We start from the raw sequence: 22195 nt of genomic DNA, 5'->3' as shown, positions 1-22195 counted from the left end.
TGCTATGGTAGGCACTGAACAGACAGTGGTGACCAAGTTAGACTAAAACCCTGCCCTCTCAGAGCATTAGGTTGGACCTAAGTGGTTCTGTCTCGGAAGCCTTCTCTTTTCTAGTAATTTGTAGGAATTAATGCTAGCTAAAGCAGCAGGTGCCATGAAGAAAGGGAGCATGCAGATAGTACATTAGCCACAGAAGAAATGATGATGGGAAGAAGAAAGCACAGGCACCTCAAGTCTTAAATTGCTTTTCAAACAGATCAACACCATGAATTTCCTGTGTTAACTATGAAACTGTTTGGAGATGAACACCACATGCAACAGGTCAGCCAGGAAGAGCCACTGAAGTCCATCGGCGACTCATGGGCTCAAAGGCACAGCAATAAAGCAGGTCACGTGCTCCTCTCTGGAGGACAGTGCCGTATTTCTTGGTTTTACGAGAAAACTCCCTGTGATTCTGGGCTCCACCCAGAGCCATGTGTGACTGCGAGCAGACAGCTACCTGGTTTCTATCACCACGTCTGAGACAGCTCGTGGGCTCAGGCATGGATTATATATATATATCATCATTTTTTTATATATATATATCATCATTTTATATATATATATATATAAAAAATCCTTAGCTTTCTGGGTAATTTGTAAGGGAAACACCACTTGACTTCCAGCCTGCTTGCGATGTGTCACAGGAAGGCTTCAACCTGCAGAAATCAAGGTTTGGTAAAAAGATCATTTTGAAATTGAGCAACTTTTGCAGAAACAGTGTTAGGGGAGCTTAAAAAGCACTGAGTTGTAACACATCCTCTCAGGCAGCTGATCGTTTCCTCAGAACTCAGGAATGAGGCAAAGACAAGTTACTCCGACAGCCAATCGACTTGCTTGAGCCAGCAGATGTGGGGCTGCCCCTGGGCAAAGCAGCCTCAGGGCCCACTGTGCACACTCAGGCCCTGGCAAGGGTCTGCCAGGCCTTGTTTTTGCCACCCTGCAAATGGGAATGAGAATATTTTCATAGCAGGTAGGAGCAGAAGGTGTGGTGTTTTCAGTGGATGTAATACAGTCTTTGTGCTCTACATTAAGCAACTTTGTGAAAAATGAAGCATCTGGAGTCTCATCTGCTCTCCGAAGTGCTTCTGAAGCCCCATGGTCATCAGACCCCAATGCTAATGGAATCCACAGTCCTGCCTTCCCCTCCTGATCCCTTGCTCCTCCATGGCCTTGTTCCACAGGACATTTGTCAGCACTCCAAACCCATGAAGATGAACTACCCTAATCACTCCCTCTGCATGAGGGAGAGTTGGGAGACTGGTGAAAGTTAATGATATTAACTAATAGCATCATTGTCAATAACATTTATCAGACACCAACTGTTTGTCGGCCATTGTTCGAAATGCTTTATGTGTATTATTTTGTTTCATCGACAAAGAGAGTGAGAGGTGTTAGTACCATCTCCATTTTATGGGGGAGGAGACAGGCTCAATGACTATAAAACACTTTCCCAATGGTCATGCACAGCTGTCAAGTAGCAAAAGTGGGATTTGAAATCCCATCTGATTCCAGAACCAGGGCTCTTAACTTTTCTGGTTTCCTTTTCACACCTCCCATACCTCAGCCACATTCCTGTAATCCAATGGCTCCCAGCCATTTGTTGCAGGCTGTCACACTAATTCAGGGTGGGCTCTGTTCTTGGCTTGACTATAAGAGGTGTATTGTTTGGGGGCATCTCTGGCCTTTTCTAAGTACATGTTTTTTTCTTTTCCATTTCTAGGCATCCAGGTTCCCTCTCCTTCCCAATATACAAATCTCCAATATAGAAACACACTGGGTATTTGCATCTTGGTTTGCATTTAAGTTCTCTTTTGCAGGACCAATCACCTCATGCAGTGAAGACTTTTCACTTGTTCAGGAAACACCAGACCACAGTAAGAAGGTGGATGAGGCATTTCAGAAAAAGGAAACTGATATGCTCTGACTCTGTGTCCCTGCCACCCAAGTCTCACCTTGAATTGCAATAATCCCCACGTGTTGTGGGAGGGACCTGGTGGGAGGTAATTGAATCATGGGGGTGGTTTCCCCCACGCTGTTCTCCTGATAGTGAGTGAGTTCTCATGAGATCTGGTAGTTTTATAAGCATCTGGCATTTCCCCTGCTGGCAGTCATTCTCACTCCGTCCTGCCACCCTGTGAAGAGGTGCCTTCTGCCATGATTGTACGTTTCCTGAGGCCTGCCCAGCAATGAGGAACTGTGAGTCAATTAAATCTCTTTCCTTTATAAACTACCCAGTATCAGGCAGTTCTTTATAGCAGCATGAGAATGCTACTATCAAGATCCTGGAAATTACAATGGCAAGTGACTGCACCTACTCCAGATCCTGGAAATTACAATTATAAGTGACTGCACCTCTGCCATTGCTAAAGTTACTTTTTTTTTTTTTTTTATGGAGTCTCGCTCTGTCACAAAGACTGGCGTGCAGGGACACAATCTTGGCTCACTGCAAGCTCCGCCTCCCGGGTTCATGGCATTCTTCTGCCTCAGCCTCCCGAGTAGCTAGGACAACAGGCACCCGCCACCACTCCCTGCTAATTTTTTGTATTTTTAGTAGAGATGGGGTTTCATTGCATTATCCAGAATGGTCTCGATCTCCTGACCTTGTGATATGTTCACCTCGGCCTCCCAACGTGCTGGAATTACAGGCATGAGCCATCACGCCTGGCCCAAAAGTTACTACTTAAAACAGTCCTCCCAGGATGCAGTCCCAGGCAGGTCCCACAGAAGGTTGGTTGGTTGTGGCTGGGAGATAAGAAAGGGTATTCACCCAAAACACATGTATGGTGTGTAATCCTGGGCTGCATCAAGGGACACAAACACCCTCAGATTGTAACCACTCCCTTAAGGGGCATGTTTTTGAGGGTGCAGATTGAAGAGCAGGGGCGTTCAGAGGCCCTAAATTTGGAGTGGGCCAAAGTAGCTACTATCTGATCTAAGGCAGCCCTTTATCTCCAGGGTCATTCTATGGCTCTAGGAACATTCCATGTTCTGAGGTTATCTCACCTGAAACTTTGGTTTCTTGCAAAAGGAGCAAGGTATAGTGATTAAAAGCACCCCTTCGGAATTAGTCCTAAATTGATAACCCAGTTTTGCCAGTTATGAGCTGTGTAGCCTTAAGCAAGTCACTTCCTTCTTGGAGCCTCAACTTCCTATACAAGGTGGGAGGCAGTGCCAGGCAGATTTTAAGAGCTTAAGTGAATATTAGCTATTATTAGTTATATGATTGTTATTAGGTAATACACATTACAATGGCACATAAGTGCTAAAAAATAATAACTTCTTTAAGTTATAATTATTATATAAGACTCCTAGCAAACTATTTAACGTACTTATAAGCTACTAAAAGTAGCAGAATTTCATTATTGTTGCTATTACTATTCATGTTATTTTCAAGAGCCAAGAGAATTCCAAAATCATGGATGGCGTGGGGTTTTGTAGTTCTGCCATACTTACCTGAAGCTGACAATTTGGGGGCTCACACATTTTTTTTTTTTTTTTTTTTTTGAGACAGAGTTTCGCTCTTGTCACCCAGGCTGGAGTGCAATGGTGTGATCTTGATTTACTGCCATCTCTGCCTCTCAGGTTCAAGCGATTCTCCTGCCTCAGCCTCCCAAGCAAACTTTTTTTCTTTTTTTTTTTTTTTTGAGGCAGAGTCTCACTCTGTTGCCCAGGCTGGAGTGCAGTGGTGCGATCTTGGCTCCCTGCAACCTCCACCTCCTGGGTCCAAGCGTTTCTCCTGCCTCAGCCTCCTGAGTAACTGGGCTGAGCAAACTTTTTTTAAGAGATGGGGTCTTGCTTTGTTGCCCAGGCTGGAATGCAGTGGTGTGATCATAGCTCACTGCAACCTCAAACTCCTGGGCCTAAGGGATCCTCCCTCCTGCCTCTCAAGTAGCTGGGACCACAGGTGGCAGCCACCATGCACATGAGCCACCATGCACACGTGCCACCATGCCTAGCTAATTAAAAAAAATTTTTTTGGAGAGACAAGGTCTCCTTATGTTGCTCAGGCCGGTCTTGAAGTCCTGGGCTCAAGCAATCCTCTCACGTTGGCCTCCCAAAGTGCCGGGATTACAGGTATGAGCCACTGTGCCTGGCCTCACAAACTTCATAATAGACATTCTAGAAAATGACATGAGATGTAGCATCATGGGCTAGGTGACTTCTGTCCCATAATATTGGCCAAGCTACTGTGGTAAGTGGGGAGAAATGTAGAATAAAGAGGCTAAGCCTGACAGGTCCCCTTGGGTGAGTAGTTCTGCTCTGGAACAACAGCGTCAAGGAAACTCATATTTATTAAGTTTTCACCACCTGCTGGGCACTTTCACATAGGCTTGCTCATTCAGTCCTCTAGGTGACCCTTAAAAGAGGTAACACACTCTGTATTCTTTAGAAAGATCGAACAACCTTAGAGAAGGTAATAAATTTGTCTAAGTTGGGGCAGCCAGTGAAGGGCAAAGCCAGGGTCAGACCCCAGAACTGGGTGGCTCCTTTCTGTTCTCCAGTGCTGCAGGTAGTATGGTTTTAAGACAAAACAGAGTGAAGGAGACTTTCATAGAAAAGGCAAGTTCATGGGTGAATTCCGTGTGCGTGTGTTGGGCACTGTAGATTGTCACTTTCAGGGTGGCCTTCCAATTGGTGTGATAATGAGATGCCCTAGAGAAACCGTCATCTTTCCTTCCTCCTCATAGTCCTGCTCACTCCCATATGAAGGGACCAGCATTTGGCCAACAGTAGGGCTTTTATGATCCCTGGCTGTGAAAGGTTATGGCAGTGGGATGGACAATGCCTTTATTCTCTCTCAATTTTCTCTCTTGTGGAAAAGGCATCTGCACATGTGGCTTCTTTGAATTAAAGATGTACGTTAAAGCATTAGGAGGAAATCAGCCCAAATGCTAATACTCCATCTGATGATGCAGACTCATTTATTATATGTGCTCCTCTCCATTAAAAGTCAGAAGAGAAAGGTAACAATGAGAGACATGTTTACAAGGCCTTATCAAAAAAGGATCCTGGACTTCCTCCTCTTCCTATTATTCACAACTGCATTCAGTACAGTTGCAAAGCCAGCCAAAAAACTAGCTTCTTCCATTTTTTTTCTGTGCTTTTATATTCATGTTTTGGTTTTGGTTTCTTTTCTCCCACCACTTTTAAGGGGATTTTCTTTGTCAGGCCCTGGTTCTCTGGCACAGACTCCTGGAATCCACATATCCTTGGCTTCACAAAAAACCTACTCCCACTTCTCAAGGCCTGACAGTTTTCAGATCCCTCTGAATCTCCCAAAAGAGCAAAGGCATTATTCCTCCACATCTGCTAGAGGGCAGGCTGTCTCTGCAGCAGGGGATGGGGGATTTCTTCTATTGTAATCAGCAGTCATTAGTTTTGAGAGTCATAGTTTGCCTATCTTTATTTCAGACTTTATCCATCAGTTTTCAAATAGGAAGACAGTGTTTACTAATGAACTTTATCTTTCCTGGGGTCAGCAACCCACTAAAGCAATTGTTTGGAATTGGGAATGTAAGGACTATCTCCTCCAAGCTAAACTCTGAAGTATAAGGTGAGTCTATTTCTATTACTTACCTTCAGTTAATGCCCCCTTCTCTCCTTCCCCAGCCATTATCTAGATACACAAGCTGCACAACTTATATGTCCCACTCTACAAGGCATTGCTTCTGGTGAATTCTTTCACTCATTCATTGAACATGGTTTGTGTTTTTTTTTTTTTTTAGCATATAGTATATGCCAGTCTTTCTAATAGTAGCTGAAGATTTAAAGAGGAGTAAGAGTCAATCTCTACTTTCAAGACACTCCTGACTGGCTGAAGAGAAAGATACACAAACACAGATCAATTTAAATATTATAATAATACAGAAAGCCTGGCAGAGATGGGTTTTGTTTGTGCTTAGTGAATAAGAAAGTCTCAATGAACAAATTCTCTCTAGAATATTAATTGATGTTTATTTAAGCATTACTTTTTCAAGAGTTACAGGCATAACACTTAGGAATGAATTTAACCAGCCAGGGGGGGTGGCTCATGCCTATAATCCCAGCACTTTGGGAGGCCGAGGTGGGCGGATCATGAGGTCAAGAGATTAAGACCATCTGGCCAACACGGTGAAACTCGTCTCTACTAAAATTACAAAAATTAGCTGGGCATGGTGGCACACTCACGCCAGTGGCTGGTAGTCCCAGTCACTCGGGAAGCTGAGGCAGAAGAATTGCTTGAACCCGGGAGGCAGAGGTTGCAGTGAGTGAGATCGTGCCACTGCACTCCAGCCTGGCGACAGAGCAAGACTCCATCTAAAAAAAAAAAAAAAGAAAAGGAATAAATTTGACCAAGGATGTGAAAGACTGAAAACCATAAAACATTGATAAAAATAAATGAAGGAACAAATAAGTGGAAAGACATACCATGTTCATGAATTGGAAGAATTAATATTGTTAACATGTCTGTATTACCCAAAGTGATCTAAAAACAAAACCATCCCTATCAAAATCCCAATGACATTTTTCACAGAAATAGAAAAAATCCTAAAATTTATATGGAACTACAAAAGACCCTGAATAACCAAACTAATCTTGAGCAAAACAAAACAAAAACCCCAAAAAACAAAGCTAGAGGTATCACACAACCTGACTCCAAAATATATTACAAAGCTTTAATAATCCAAACAGCATAAACAGCATGGTATTGGCATAAAAAGAGATGAGTAGACCAATGGAATGGAATAAAGAGCCCAGAAATAAACCCATGCCCTTATAGTGAATTGAATTTTTGACAAAGATGCCAAGAAAACACAATAGGGAAAGGATAGTTTCTTCAATAAATGGTGTTTAGACAACTGGATATCCACATGCAAAAGAATAAAGTTAGACTCTCATCTCACACCATATATAAAAATTAGCTCAAAATGGATTAAAGACTAAAAGGTAAGACCTGAAACTATAAAACTTCTAGAAGAAAGCATACGGGAAAATTTCCATAACGTCGGTCTGAGCAATGATTTTTAAAAATATGAACCCCCAAATAAAAGCAAATAGACAAATGGATTATATCACACTAAAAAACTTCTGCACAGCCAAGGAAACAATGGACAGAGTGAAGAGACAATCTAGAGGATGGGAGAAAATATTTGCAAACCATACCTCTGGAGATTTGGATATTAAGGGTTTACATCCAAAAACCCCTTACGCATTTTGATATTAAGGGGTTAATATCCCAAATATACATTCTACAGTGTCTAAATCGTGTTTAGGCAACTAGATATCTACATGCAAAAGAATACAGTTAGATAAGAAGAATAAACTTAAGGGATCTATCATGCAACATGGTGACTATAGTTGATAACAATGTATTACATTCTTGAAATTTCTAGGAAAGTAGATTTTAAGTGTTGTCATCACAAAAACATAAGTATGTGTGGGAATGCGTACATTAATTAGGTAGACTTAACCGTTAAACAATGCGGAAATGGTGTTTGGGCAACTGGATATTTACATGCAAAGGAATAAAGTTAGACCCTCATCTCATACCATATACAATAATTAACTATGTTTTAGAACAACATGTTATACATGATAAACAGTTTTTATGTCAATTAAAGTAAATTTTTTTAAAGAGTTAGGGTCATAATCTATGCTAATTCTCTGGAATTCATTCAGGTGTTTAACTTCATGGTTACTGGCATTTCTGGGAATAATTATAATATAGAAATGGTCTTGTTAAAAATTTTATATCAAGAATATTAACAAAAAACTCTGTTATTGATATACCAAGAAGTAAGTAAGTAGACTACATGTCTATTGAAAATTTCTGTGCAACTTCAGTCTACAGAACCCTCATTACATTTGCAACCACCAGCCCTTTATTTCTTTTGCTGAGTGGAGATTCGATGCCTTGGTATCCAGTTGTTTCTGTTTCTGGGACTCTACAAAATTATTTTTGTCCCTTCTTTAGTCACATGATTCTCCTTTCAGGAAAACACTACAGTATCTTATGATTATAGCATTTATTTCATACATGCTGTTTATATCAGATTCCATTACTTTTATATGAACATTAGTAGCTGATTTTTAGCAAAGATGATTTTTATCTTTTATCAGGTTTATAGTCTTTAACTAACATGTGGTAAGCATTTTATATGCCAAGCACTAGTGTAAAGTGTCTCTCCATGGAATATTTCATGTACTTCTCCCTTTATTTCTATGATGCAGGTTTTAGTAATCTCGTTTTCAGTTGAGGAAACTGAGACCCACAAGGATGAAGTCTCCTGCCTAAGGCTCACAAGTAAAAAGTGGCAAAGCTGGAACTGGAACCCAGGTCTGCTAACTCCTGGTCCAGCACACTCTCTGCTACACCATGGCACCCCCTATCACTTGATGCTAACATTTAAGTTTCCCCAGAAACATTACAGGCAGACCTATAGCTTCTCTTCTTGTATAACAGCCAATTCCCAGCATTGAGTCGCGGCCTCTCTAATTCCTATTAAGTCATTCGTTAGGACAGACATGCAGAAAGAGTTGAATTCTTGGAAGAATTCAAAGGCTGCTCACTTTGATTGTTTTATTTGAAAACGACTTTTTCTAGTAGTTGGCTTTCAAGTAGCTCGCTGGACTTATAACTTCTTGAGCTTGAAGATGCTCTCCTGAGGACACGTTCTTTATTTTAACTGAAGTCTTCGTCATTGGCTGGCTTCCAAGTGGTCTACCAGATGTCTTTTTCTGTGCTCTAGCTGCAGTAGATTATGATGTTCCAGCTCATTTTTCCAATTTGCTATACTGTGCCTGATTTCTTTAGCAAACCACACTTGGAAGGCCAAAATCATGGAGCAGGCAGCAAGTGAGCCTTCAGAATATGTTTTCTTAGGCACTCTTGGGCAAACAACACACACACACACACAAACACACAAACTCTCTCACCTTTTATTTTAGTAGTTAGGCCTGGATTTTCCTAAATGTTCACATACCTGTAACTTTCTCAGGATATGTAACTCCAAAATGGGTCCTCTAGGGACTAAGTAATCCCCCAACTAGGACCTTAAGAAATCTCCTTTCTGAGAAACCTTTCCTTTTCTTCTTGGATGCTTGCAGAAAAGAACCCACTGAAGTTCTGTATTCTTTTCCTCAGTCCTATACTTTATGTCCTGAGATGCTTCCCATCTTGAAATGAATTGTATATCGTGTGTCCACAGGGGAGGTCCTAAAGTCCATTCTACTCTTGGAAGCAAATGCAGAGTTAATTCTTACTTATGACTGTATCTACAGCATCTAGAATAGTTTCTGGTACTTAATAGTAGCTAAAAAATCAATTTACTGAATCAACCAACTCAGAGTCAGGCATCAACTGATTGACTTAGGCAATTGGGAGGAATTTAGTCATTTCTTATTTTTTACACTTCTTTGAGAGTCAGCGTGACCTTTACCCCTAACTTAAGTGGCACATGATGAGGGGTTTCATTTTACTTTCCTGTTCCATAGAGGAGCAAACCAATTAAACGTATAATAAAACAGATGGGAATTTAGACTTTATACGATTCTGGGAGGGTCTGAGGGCCTCCTGGGACCTGTCACTGGAGTGAGGACTGGAACTCTCCATCTCTTAGCCAAGTTTTGTTAGCCTCAGGTGACGGTGTTAACACAGTGTTAGGCTGCCTTTTCAACAAAATACAAACAAAACCAAACAGAAGAAAAACAATCAAACCAACCCCCCACCGCCCACTGGCTTACAGAGGCAGCAGGATTGTTGTGTCGAGGAAGGGGCCAGAACAGGAGGAGGTGGCAGTTTTCTAACAAACCGTATTGTTTGAACAGTTTTATTTAGTGTGAAAAAAAAAGGCCCTCATACTGAAGATTTATTTGGAAGTTCTGGGCAGATTAACTTTTGGTAAGAGTCAGAACTAAAAACTTTATTGGGAATGCCACATACACTCCAAAGACCAACAAGAGAATTTAAGTTAGATGTGATTAGTATGAAGAAAGTTACATTTATTGTACTCTTATGTGTAATTGATCACATGAAAGGCCTTTTGTAACTATAAAACAGACAGCCCATTAAATTGTTTTGCCCTGAGGATTATACAAATTTGCAGATATCGGATTGGATTACCAGCCTATTGGTTTCATAGCAATGGTAAATCATTAAGATGCTTATTTGTATTCATTTATCTTTCTTGTTATTTATTATTAACCAACTAGCTCCTCCCAGTTTTAGCTTTACTTTCAGACATCTGAACCAATCATTCTGCCTCTTTTCTGTGATCAAACTGGTTGCTAGAACTCTATGTGTCACCTTTCAGGATGCTTAAAACAGAAAAAAAAATATTTGGCAAGAACAGAGCTATGTTGTTTAGTCATGGACAGAGAGTCTATAGAAAAAGTCAGAGACCATCTTATCTCTTGATGTGAGTAGAGAGGCCATGACATCCTTGGCATCGTGTTGTGCAAATTCATTGAGCTCATTTCCAACCCTTCCATTATCCAGATAAGAATGTGCTCAGACAGTTAAAGGTTAAGTTATGAATATTATCTGGCACAAGCACATTTGTTTTAATGTTTATACTAGAAAAAGGTGGTGGAGGTTGGTGGCTATTCTTTACTTATTTCAAATGGCCCAGAGGAAAACTTAAGCTTTAACTCTTCCTACAGATGGTTCAGGAGGGTATAACTGCAAATCACAGCCTGTATCACAGAATAACTGAACCCAACGCGTCATTGTTTGTTCCCTTGATTTAGCATTTTTGTTTGGAGAAATATACCTGGCAGATCTCAGTCGTTAGAACTAAGTGTGGTTGGAATCAGATGGTTGTGTTGCCATGTAGAACTTCTCCAGTTAAGCATCTCACATTTCTTCCAGACCCCATAATGAGTACCCAGCCTCATGTTTTTCAGGCAGTGCAGAAAGTTTGGGATGTGCTCACTGCCAAGTACACAGCCACTATCTACTGTTTCCTTTGACTCCAAAGCAATCCACTATGCTGATTTTTGCTTTGTGCCAGCTCAGTTCCACTTAGAATCTTAACTGGAGCGGTCAGAAAGAGTGTGTGTATCTGTAAATATAGGGTTCTGTCAGCTTAGTCCAACTTGGTTGAGGGAGGGGAGAGAGAGAGACAGAGAGAGAAAGAGAGATTGTGCTAGATAAATGGTATTCAGTTCTAAATGAAGCCTCTCAATTAGTATTAAACATTTTTTTAAACAATCAAGATATTGAAGCTAGAAAGGAGTTAATGAGCCTATGGAGAAAGTAACTTCTAAAGATCATTTTGTGCTTGGGACAGTAATTGCTTTATGACATTTTGATGTCATTACAACATAAAATTACGAGGGCAAAATGTTTCAAGAGTGTTTCTTCAGATACCCTGTTAGGAAGTTATTAAAAGGCAAAAGTATGCTGGCAAAATGATTTCAGTGTGTGCCTTTGGATACCTGCTTAGCAAAACGTCATGAACTGAAGCTACAATGCAAAATGATTCCAATGTGTGCCTTTCAGAAAACACCCATTCGACTGCTGTTATGTCCAAATTGTAGTGGATGATTAAACTTGAAAGCAAGAACGAACGTGGGGGAAAAATCAGTGGAGATTAGTTTCAATTATGATGTCAGAATGAAATGAGACAATCATAAACATCAGGATTGAACCTCAAACCCCCCCGAACCAAGCGCTGTCTGAGCAATGCATGAGATGCTGAGCCCTTCTAGTTTTTCTCATTATGGTAAAAATGACACCTTTCACTGAAGGACCAAAGCAGTTTTATGTATTAGGAGGTTGCAAAACAATACGGATTGTGGTAAAAAGGAGGTCAATTTACAGCTGAAATTCTAAATCTGCACAAATGCAAGAAAAGTCCTTTTTCTCTGGAAAACTAGAATATTGAAATACTCTTCTGCTATTGCACCCAGAAATTAATTATAAATGATAATTACAATGGAGGCTGCCTTTTTAAAAAAAAAATCTCTGAAACATATCCAAGAATCACAACCGGGTGTGCACCAATATCCTAAGTCTCTTACACAATCTCTCCTTTCTCCCCCAGATGTTGCCTCCTGCTGTGCAATCTTCACATCCAAAGAGGCACTAAGAAGCAAAACATCTGGGATGCTCTATTATAGAAGTTAGTGCTTAGAGGAAAAGAGGGTTAAAATAACTAATGTCTCTTTCTGTCAGTCCATGAAGCCAATTTGACTTTCCGATGTTTGCCAGTAAGCACAGTGTTCTGTAAATGCAACGTATTTTAAAAGTCTCCTGGCCTGTATCTTTCATGCTTATCAATGGGCTCATTGGAACTCACAGTTATGTTTTGTTTTGTATGTAATTATCTGTTTGCATGTGCAGATGTGTATGTGTGTGTTTCTGTGTATATGTGCTGTGCTGGTGGCAGTAAATATACTTGTAATGGTAAGAGAACGTGAAACTCAATTAGCCTGTTCTCAGAAATAAAGAAATAAGAAATTGGTTGAGATTAATATCTCCCATCACAAACACAGTGGGAAAGTTGGTTCTCATCGGCTCCTGACAGCAGAGTGCCAATGGAACCATTAGGCACCATGCCACCTCTCTTCTCATGGTACCACATACAATTATGTGATGAGGTGTGGAGTCTACATTTTCAAACAAAAGAGAGATGGCCTCTGGATAGATTTAGCAGGCCCATGGTCTTTCTACGTAAAAAGACGCTGGGGAAAAGGACACCTGAATATATTTTCTGTCTTGTACCCCAACATCCTTGCTTTCACCCAGTTGTTTCATTTTAGAATAAAATAATTGTGGTTTTAGATTAGCTGAACATGAATCAGAATAAAGAAAGAGACAGGGCCTTATTCAATTTCAATTCAATTACAGAGTTTGGTATATCTCTTAGTTTTAGGCCTACTGATAGCTGCTTGGAGAGTCACTTCTGTTTGGGCAAAAAATGCCCCTGTCAGGATGTATTTGTGAGGTTACTCTGACTGCATAAACCCCTTCAACTTTGCTCAATGATGCTATCAAAGCTCTCAATGGAGTTTGAGTTTTAATTATTTGCTATTTATGTATTTTGTAAACTCCTCAGAGAAAGTGATGCTATAACCGCTCAGTATTATTATTAAGGTTATTATATGCATATGCACTGCCACTTATTTTTGAAGAGTAAATATTTGTGCTAATTATATCAATGTCATCCACTGTGCTAATTATATCAATATCAACATGTTGATATTAATATAATTAATTAGCACAAAGATTTACTCTTCAAAAATACATGGCGGCATCTCTGATTCATTTGCCGTGAGGGGAGCATGAGGGGAGCACGGTTCTGCAGCACTGTATTTAGGCTCTGATATGCAATCAGCTTTAATAATTACCTAATACTGCAGGTGGCCTTAGACAAGTAAAATGGTTTTTTCTAGGTTTCCTGGGAATTGGATGCTAAGATGAAAAGCATATGAGTAGCTTTCTTCCAACATTCTTCTTGGTGATTAACCAACTATCCAAGTACAAAGTTGCTCCTAATTAACCCTGAGGACCCCAATATAAAGGTAGGTGGAATGAATTCAAGTGTTTAAAAAAGAGAAAAAATAATTCTCCTGAATTAACTGTTATCATTAAACAATATCTGGCTTGTTATATTTTAATTAAAAAAAAAAAAAAACTACCTAGCAGTAAGAATCAGAAAGGGGATGGGAAAAACATCTGAGTCATGAACAACCAGAGCAGTGAGCAGAATTTAATTTGTGGCTACTGGTTATGTAATAAGTTCCTGGTAATTGTATTAATGACAATGACATTATGATAATAGTTTACGTTTATTGATTTCACTCTAAAACAGACATAGTGCTAAGTGTTTTTTATGTACTATTTTATCTAACACTCACAACTCTCTCAAGCACACTTATGATTGTTTCATAGAAGAGAAAACTGAGGCACAAGAAGAGTAACATCTGCTCCAGCCACATGGCTGATGCATGAGAGGGCCTAGACTACACCCAGGTCTCAGCCTCACCATGCTCTGAGGCCTTCCCAATGGATGTGTCCAAGGTACGCAGGAAGAGGTGGCCCAGGAACACTTGAGAGATGGTCCCATCCACTTACTTTATTAGGGCAGAATAGGAAAGGTGCCTTGAACATACTTCGTCCCAAGAAACTATACGGGGGCTGCCTAGAAAGAAGCATCAAACTCAACAATGTCTTGACCAGGAAGTTAGCAGAAGGAAGACTTAAGTACAGCTGATTCTATTTCTCCCAGATTCATAAGCTGATACCTGGAAAGGATATTTGTTTGGAACAGGTATCAGGAGGTAATGAAAATGCCAAAGCTCCAAAATTTTATTCACAAGGTCTTGGTGATACGCCAATTCAGAAACAGAGATTTCTTGAGTCCAATCTTTGGATACCATAGTTCTGACACAAAGGGGAAAATTGAACCCCAGAATCTGCTAACAGGCCAAGGCTGAGTGTCCGCAGAGGAGCAAATAAAAGCAGTTGGAGCTTGGGGCCGCCACTTGCATGTTCTTTCTGCCATGCCACATGGCCTCTTCTTGACCTCCTCTGTGGGGTTAACCCGATGGCGTGAAAGTCTCCCCAAATTTATGAGTAAACTTCAGATATGCTCTTATGTTCTTGAATCAAATAATTAAAAGAAATAAATTATCCTGGGCAACATAGTGAGACCCTGTCTCTACAAGAAAATAAAAGCTGGGCATGGTGACACGTGTCTGTAGTCCCAGCTGCTTGGGAGACTGAGGCAGGAGGAATGCTTGAACCCAGGAGGTTGAGGCTGCAGTAAGCCGTGATTGCATCACTGCACTCCAGCTGGGGCAACAGAGCGAGACCCTGTCTCAAAAAAAAAATATTTAATTTAATTTAAAAAAAAAGAAAAGAAAGAAATTACGAATTCCGTTTAAAAGCAAGACCCACTACTCTCACCATTTATTCATCTGTTTGGCCTCATTTTCTAAGTCTTTGAATAGTCCATCTGCTACCTTAGAACTCTCCCTTACTGGAAAAAAAAAAAATACACAAGTACACACGGTTCATGTAAACAAGTCCCTACATTTGTTCTGGATGCCACTTTTTGCTTTTCCTCGTTTTTGAGTATTGTCTATTGTCATTTCAGCTAACTTTGATGAATGTCGGATAGATAGCAGAGACACACAGAGACAGGAGAGAGAAAGACAGGGAGAGAAAGGCCAAAAGGCCATTGAGGAGCAGCGTTCAGCTTCTACAGAATTTCTCGTCCAGGAGTGCCGTTCTGCTTTTTGAGAATTTCTTGTTCACGTCCTCTTTCACTGTTTTCCCAGGCTAGTAGTAAAGCCTCGGTGCTTGATGCCTTTAAATGTGGGTGATGTCCCTTCTCTAGACATTTAACGACTTCTAGCTCACCGTGACACAATTCTTTTCTTCTCACGTGGCCCAGCCTCAGAGTGGCCTTAGTTGTCTCTTCTCAGTTCCCGGCACTTGACGTTTCACATTGGTAGGGTCCTCCCTCCCACCGTTCCCTCCTCCTTCTGCCCAAAGCCTTCTTTGTCACCCTGTCCAGTGTGTGGCATTAGAGAGCACGCCGACTGGGCCTGCCCTGGCCTCTCCACGTCCCTCCACCCCCTTCTCATTTTTCTCTACTTCCTTACATATGTCTTCCTATGTTTAGAGGACACTGCCTTCAAAGGGCACTCATAAGTATTATAACACATTTAATATGTGTTTTTATTTCTTTCCCCATGGAGTTAACAGCATTCGTGGTCATCGTCCGAGTCCGCACTTAAAAGTGCTTTTCATCTTCAAAGACCTCTAGAACTAGGTGAGGCTCTGGAGGTGGGCCTGGCTACCAGGCTCCTCTGCTCAGGCAGCTAAATGCATTAATTAAGCATCATGTGCTTTGTTTCAGGAGAGGGTCACTGACAGATTTATCACTTCCTTTGATTCACTTTCACCAGTTTTTCCTTCTTTTTTCTTCAAAAGCTATAGTCCACAATGGACCTTTTTTTTTTTTTTTGGGGGGGGGGGGGGGGGGGGGGGGGGGGGGGCGGGGTACTTCAAAGACGTACATTCTTCTGGTGGAATATACTGTTTCATGCCTTGGACTCCTATGACGCCCTTTGCTTCAGTCCTGTAGGGAAGCCATTCAGAGCCTTTATGGACCCAACACTGGAGTTTTCTTTTCACATCTTTCTTGTCCCTGAATTTCTCCGGAACAAATTCAGCTCTTCCCCTGCCCTGTTTATGTAGAAACTCTCACACTCTTTCTCCTGTTTATTCCAGTTTCAAGCCTTCTCCTCCTTCTTGCAGCAGGTCCTGGACTTCTGATTGGAATCTTGGATTCTAGAAAATACCCTTTAGAACGCAATACCAAGTACCCTTTGACCTTCAGTTGCTTGGCACCACCAACCACTTCCTCATCATGTCTCCTCTGTCTCTGCCTTGTGTAGAGAACGGTCCTCTCCCTCCCTTCTTTGCCTCTTCTCTTTTCTTTTTTCTTTTTTTCTTTTCCTTCTCTGCATTTTTCCTTCCTCTGTCTTTTCCTCCCACTGTCTTCTTTTTCTTCCCCTGCCTTCCTCCTTTCCTTCCAAAGGTGGGGCTCTTTCAAGTTAAGTCACTTTTTTCACAGCCGGAAAATGATCAGACCAGGATTTGAACACCAAACGGAGAGACTCAAAGGCCTTCCTTTTCTAATTTTGAAAGGAACTGATACATTAATTATGACATGAATCACTGATAAACAATTGAACGTGTTACATATTCCCAGAGAAAATCACAGCACCTTTCTAGACCCCATTTCCCTCGTAGGTAAAGCAGAAGGGGTTAGTTCAACCTAATAGGAGCTTCCAGTTTCATTCAAATCTATAGGCATCATAATTAGAATGTCAGCCTCAGTGTCTTCATTTTAATACAAGGATATAAACAGCCTCCTAAGTTTTGGGTGATAATTAAATTAGAGAATGTACATAAGACCCAGCATGGTTTATTCAAACATAGCAAGAATAAGAGGTCGTTGCCATGTAAGTACTGTGAAACTTAAAGCTAAGCACTGTGCTAGGTACTTAAACCTTCGACTCTTCATTTAGACTAGCAAGAGAGAAGGGGCTACTTACAGTTTTATTTATATTCTAATAACTAATATCTCTTAACCCCCTAAAATATTCTTATAACATGCCTTGCAGCATAAGTAACTGAAGGCAAAGGGGATGTTTTGGGGCCAGAATCTTCCCATGCCTCACAAATAATGCTTATAGATAGTTACCAAAGGGACCCTGCTCATAATATCCTTTACTGGAAAAACATCCAAGGTTGGAGTATTTCCACAAATAGGACCAGGAAAATTCCCATGGTGCCGAGGCACTTGTTTCCAGGGGGTTAGTGGGTCAACTGCGGCTCCCTATTCCCAGTGGAAAAGTGCAAGTTATCCCACAGGCCACAGGGCCAAAGGAGAGTCGATGTGGTGTGTGGGAAAGAGCACAGGGTTGGATGGGGAGACCTGGATTCTCTTCCCAGCCCCGTACCAGCCTGGTGGGATCCTGGGTAAATCACTCCACCTGCCTGGAGAAATGAGTCATTCACAGTCTCATTGTGCACCAGAATCACCTGGGAAATTACAGATAAATACCAATGCCTGGGCTTCTCCCCGGAGTTTCTGATTCAATTACTCTCGAGTGGGGCATCAGCATTTTTCAGAAGCTTACCAGGTGATTCTAACATGCAGCCAGAGTTGAAATAATTTGGTTACACAATAATTCCATCCTCTTCTAGGTTAATCTGTTATTCTCTAAATATAGGCTTGAACACAAAACCTGGGCCGAGATGCTGTACTGTAATAGAATGTTCTTTTTCATAAGCCACTTGCCACCTTTTCTTTTTTGGTGAAAGAATGATATTGATTTTTGCATCTGAAAAATCACTATCATGTGCCTACTATGTGCAAGGTGCTTGGAGATGCCAACCAACAGCTTGGTTCATGCAGGCGCAATTGCCTCGAAGAGCAAGAGTCTCTCCTCATCAAATTCCCTTTATCCTCTGGGAGATGGTCAGAAGCTCAGAGCACTTTTCCATCTGGAAAAGTCACTGGGGAGAACGCCTTTGCTGCTGTAGCAGATGAGGAACTTGGCTGACCTCCCTCTCTGCTGATAAATGCCCAGAGACTGGGTGAGAACCATCCTTCTTTGCATCCCCCAGCTTTATGCTTTCCACTCCCAGTCACCCCACAGTTCCAGAGGTGATGGGAGCCACAATCAGAGATCCAAGGCAAAGTTAGGCATTGGCTTTGGTGTCAACTTCAGAGAGAGGAAAATCCACTCTTAGGTACTCAGAAGATTTGCATCTGAAGAAAAAGTAATGTGGTATTTTTCAGAGATGTTTAAACTAATTCCTCCTAAATCCAAATATTTATTCATAGTCCATCTCTTTCCAGAAAAGATTTAAGGCAAAGGATCAAAATTTGGCTAGACACCAAAGTAGATCTCCTCTAGCGGAAGCCAGGCTGATGAGCACTCCCCATATCTTTCTAGAATGGCAGCCCTCCTGTTTCCATCTGTTAAATGAGTGTGTAACTTTCTAGACTCTGCTTATGGTGCTAATTTTCCCTCACCTTTCCATCTTCACATAGCCGGACATTATTGAGTACCATTGAACATTGTGGAGGGAGAACTACTTACATTCTGGGAACCAGGAATAGGAGGGTGTGATAAAATAAAAAACACAAACATAAGACATGAAATCAATGAATGGGGGCTGGGAGTGGCCTCAGAAAACCTTCTAGTCCTTGTACCTCAGGGAAAACAGGCCCTCTTTGGTGAACCAAGTTTCATGGATGGTAAGACATTTCAAACAGTATTTTCACCCGAAAGCAAACACAGATATACTACTAAGTAAAATGTAGAAGCCACACAAATTATTAAGACAGACAAATTCCAATATTTTGAGTGCATTTGTCACTTGCACAAGGTCACTTATTGCCACATCTCCAAGCTTCTACCCTAAACATCATCCATTCCACTCTCCTACGAGGGGCACTTTGGTGAACTGTGGAGAGCAATGGACAAATCTAATGACTTTATTTTACAGATGAGTCTGAAATCTGGAGAAGTTTTGTGAGTTGCTCAAACACACATGGCTAGTCAGCAGCAAAGCTGGGGTTAGGATGTGGATCTTCTCTCATACCCTCATGCTCTGCTGGTGCATAGGGGAATATCACCAGGGAAAGCCGAGGGGAAAATACTTTTCACTCTCATCTGGAATGGGAGTGTTGAAATTGGAGTTAGGAAGCGTGCACTTGAGCCTGGCTCTGTTACCTACAAGTTCTGTGGCGCTGAGCTTGCTCTTACCCTTGCAGGCCTCTGTTCTGGCCCTGGCACCGTCAGGTGAAGACATACAGGATCTATCTCTAAGGCCCCTTCCTGCATGGTCATTCTAGTGCTCAGCATTTTCCTGGGTTTAATTGCCTCCCGTGGTGTCACTTCTAAAAGTGACCAGTCTGGTGCTGATTTGAATAACAAAGTCAATACTGATTTGACTTCCCTGTGACTGGCAAAGTGTGGGAGATTCTAGCATCATCAACCCTTTCGTGCGTGTTGGTCTTATTTCACTCGCTGAACCAATCACTCCCGAGAGCAAAATCCATGGCATGTACTCTTTTTCATCCCCAATTCTAGTAATGAATATTTGTTCCACAAACCAATTCTTGGCCTTGCTGACCCTCTAGGGGACATACAATGAGCAGCCACAAGGAGTGCCCCTTTATCTATTCAGTTGTGAACACAGAAGTATTTCAATCCTGGTATACCGAAATCACTTTGGCTTCAGGTTGAGGACTAAGTTATTTGGAGGCATTTATCTGGAAAAGAATGAGGGAGATGGCTAAAACTTAAGACATTTTAAGAAAAGGATGTTTTATATTTGAAAGACTAGGCCATTTTTAGGAAAACACCCCAAAAATATTTTATTTTCCATGCTAAGTAATGCCAAATTCTGTGTTTTTGTATATATATATACACACACACACACACAACATATAAACATATAATTTTATATATTAAATTTATATATTTATACATTACATATTATATATTATATATTCTATTTGGTGTCTCATATATAATATGATTATATATATTTCTAAGTAATCTATTACTTAGAAATTTATATGTATACAAATTTCTAATTTATATGTATACAAATTTCTAAGTAAATAATGTATGTAATATATACTTATATAAGTATATATAGTACTATATAGGTATATATATAGACACAGCTATATAGTACTTAGAAATATATATATTTCTTAGAAAAAGAAAGTGCCATCTCCACCCATATTATTAAAAGTATATATATGAATTTTTAATATAAATTTATATAGAGAAATATATATATTACTTAGAAATATATGTGTATATATATTACTTAGAAAAATACGTGTATATATATACATATATATTTCTTAGAAAAAGTGCCATCTCCACCCATAAACAAATAAGTAATGTCTTCCACTGAGTTTTTCTAAAGTCCCAGGAAAATTCTTTGAAAAAGACTTAAAATAATCAATAAAGAAAAAGCTCTGCTCCTGTTGTAAATCTGATCCAAGTCTTGTTACAATGTTTTCCCACTGACGTTGTTCTGCAGAAATCCTTCCTATAAGCTTCAGTTGCTTTTTTTCCTTCCCCTTTTGGTGGATCAGGAATAAAATTGTTCATCTAGCATTTGGCACAGTCTTCCTACAAAAGATCGAAGGAGGTAGGGGCTTGCTAAATGTATTCCTTTCAAGCAGTAGAAATGCTTCACTTTGTATTTCTGCCCTTTTACCTCAAGGTCACCGACATGGAGGGTCCGATTGGAAGCAACAGCTTTCAGTGTGTGAGGAGTGCATCTTATGCCGCTGTGAACCCCTTCTCTCTCAACCTTAGATTTTGAGCTCATTGCATGCAGCAATGTGTGATGTCTCCAAATCTTTTCACTTGGCCAGGCCAGTCCTGAGCTGATCTCACCATCTTTTGAGTCGAGAAGAAAAGACCTCCATGGTTTCCTGATACTGTGCCCTCTGGAGCTCTCAAGCTCCTCTGTGTCCTGACAGAATGTTCTCTGACTGCAGAGTGCCTATTTAGCCTCTTCTCTCTGTATGTCTGCAGAGGTTTTGTCCATTCTTTACCTCCTGAGCACAAGCTTTGCATTGAGGAAATAAATGAACCACCCTCCAGACAAGGACGGGCTTAGCATGATAACTGTCCCTGAAGGGTCAGAAGACACAGCCAGGGTAAAGAACTGCTAAGGAAACACCATTGCAAGGGAGGAAAGGGCACCCACTTTCATGATATTCAAACCTTCTTGGCTGAGTCAGCTGCCGGGTCTTTTGGCCAATGCCAGATGAAGGGGATTTTTGTAACAGTGACTCCTGGCAACTACAAAACAGGCTAAGCTTGTCAGTTCACTGCACTGATACTAAACTTCAGGCAAGAGAGTCATAGCTTTGGGTCTTTATGGCTGCCTCGCCAATACCATTGACTGAGAAGGAGGCCCCTTGTAACATGGAGCAGCAGGTCGGCTAATTGACGGTGTACATCATCCCCAAATCATTTCTGTTCAGTGTTGGAGTGGCCGGCCGCAATTTGGGTATAACATGTCAGGATTCTGGAAGTCCACTCTGTTTTAGACTAAATAACAAAGTCGGGTTTTGAATAACTTCAGGAGAGACTAGAGTGCTGGCCACACTTCTGATCCTGGTCTCTGTTCACATTGGCCCCTTGCGGCCTTCCAGGACAGAGTCAGCAGCCTCAGAGCATGCACCTGGTGCCCTGTCTCTGATCGGTTCATGACTCCCTGAGGCATGGAGCCTATTAGGAATCTCAGCCTAAAAGGCCCTCCTTTCTAGCCTCCTTCTGAGTCAGGTTAACAAGGGTTTCATTAACCTCAGCAAATGGATTAATTAAATTTGGTTAATTAGATTTGGTTTAAAAAATAGGTAAATTAAACTGATTTTCCCAGAAGCGATTGCTTCATACCAGATCTTGGAATTTAGAAGCCACTGTCTGTGAGTCTCCATCAAGGTACAAAATGGGGTTTCCACCAAGGCAGACATGGGTCCTAAATGAGACTCCATCAGTTTGCCAAGTGAGTACTTAAGGGGTAATGGGTCAAAATGACCTAACAGTCTCTGGGCCTGTCTGCATTGCTTCCCGGGTGGCCCCTAGAAAATGTACCCTT

The 22195-nt window shown here is 41.0% G+C and overlaps 1 pseudogene; it reads left to right on the top strand.

The window, feature by feature from the left end:
* Positions 1-22195, top strand: part of LOC101012818 — a 102258-nt pseudogene that overhangs the window by 58744 nt on the left and 21319 nt on the right.

Source organism: Papio anubis, chromosome 19, assembly GCF_008728515.1.
Source record: "Papio anubis isolate 15944 chromosome 19, Panubis1.0, whole genome shotgun sequence".
NCBI classification, from domain to species: domain Eukaryota; kingdom Metazoa; phylum Chordata; class Mammalia; order Primates; family Cercopithecidae; genus Papio; species Papio anubis.
This window is presented reverse-complemented; position numbering and strand designations above follow the sequence as displayed.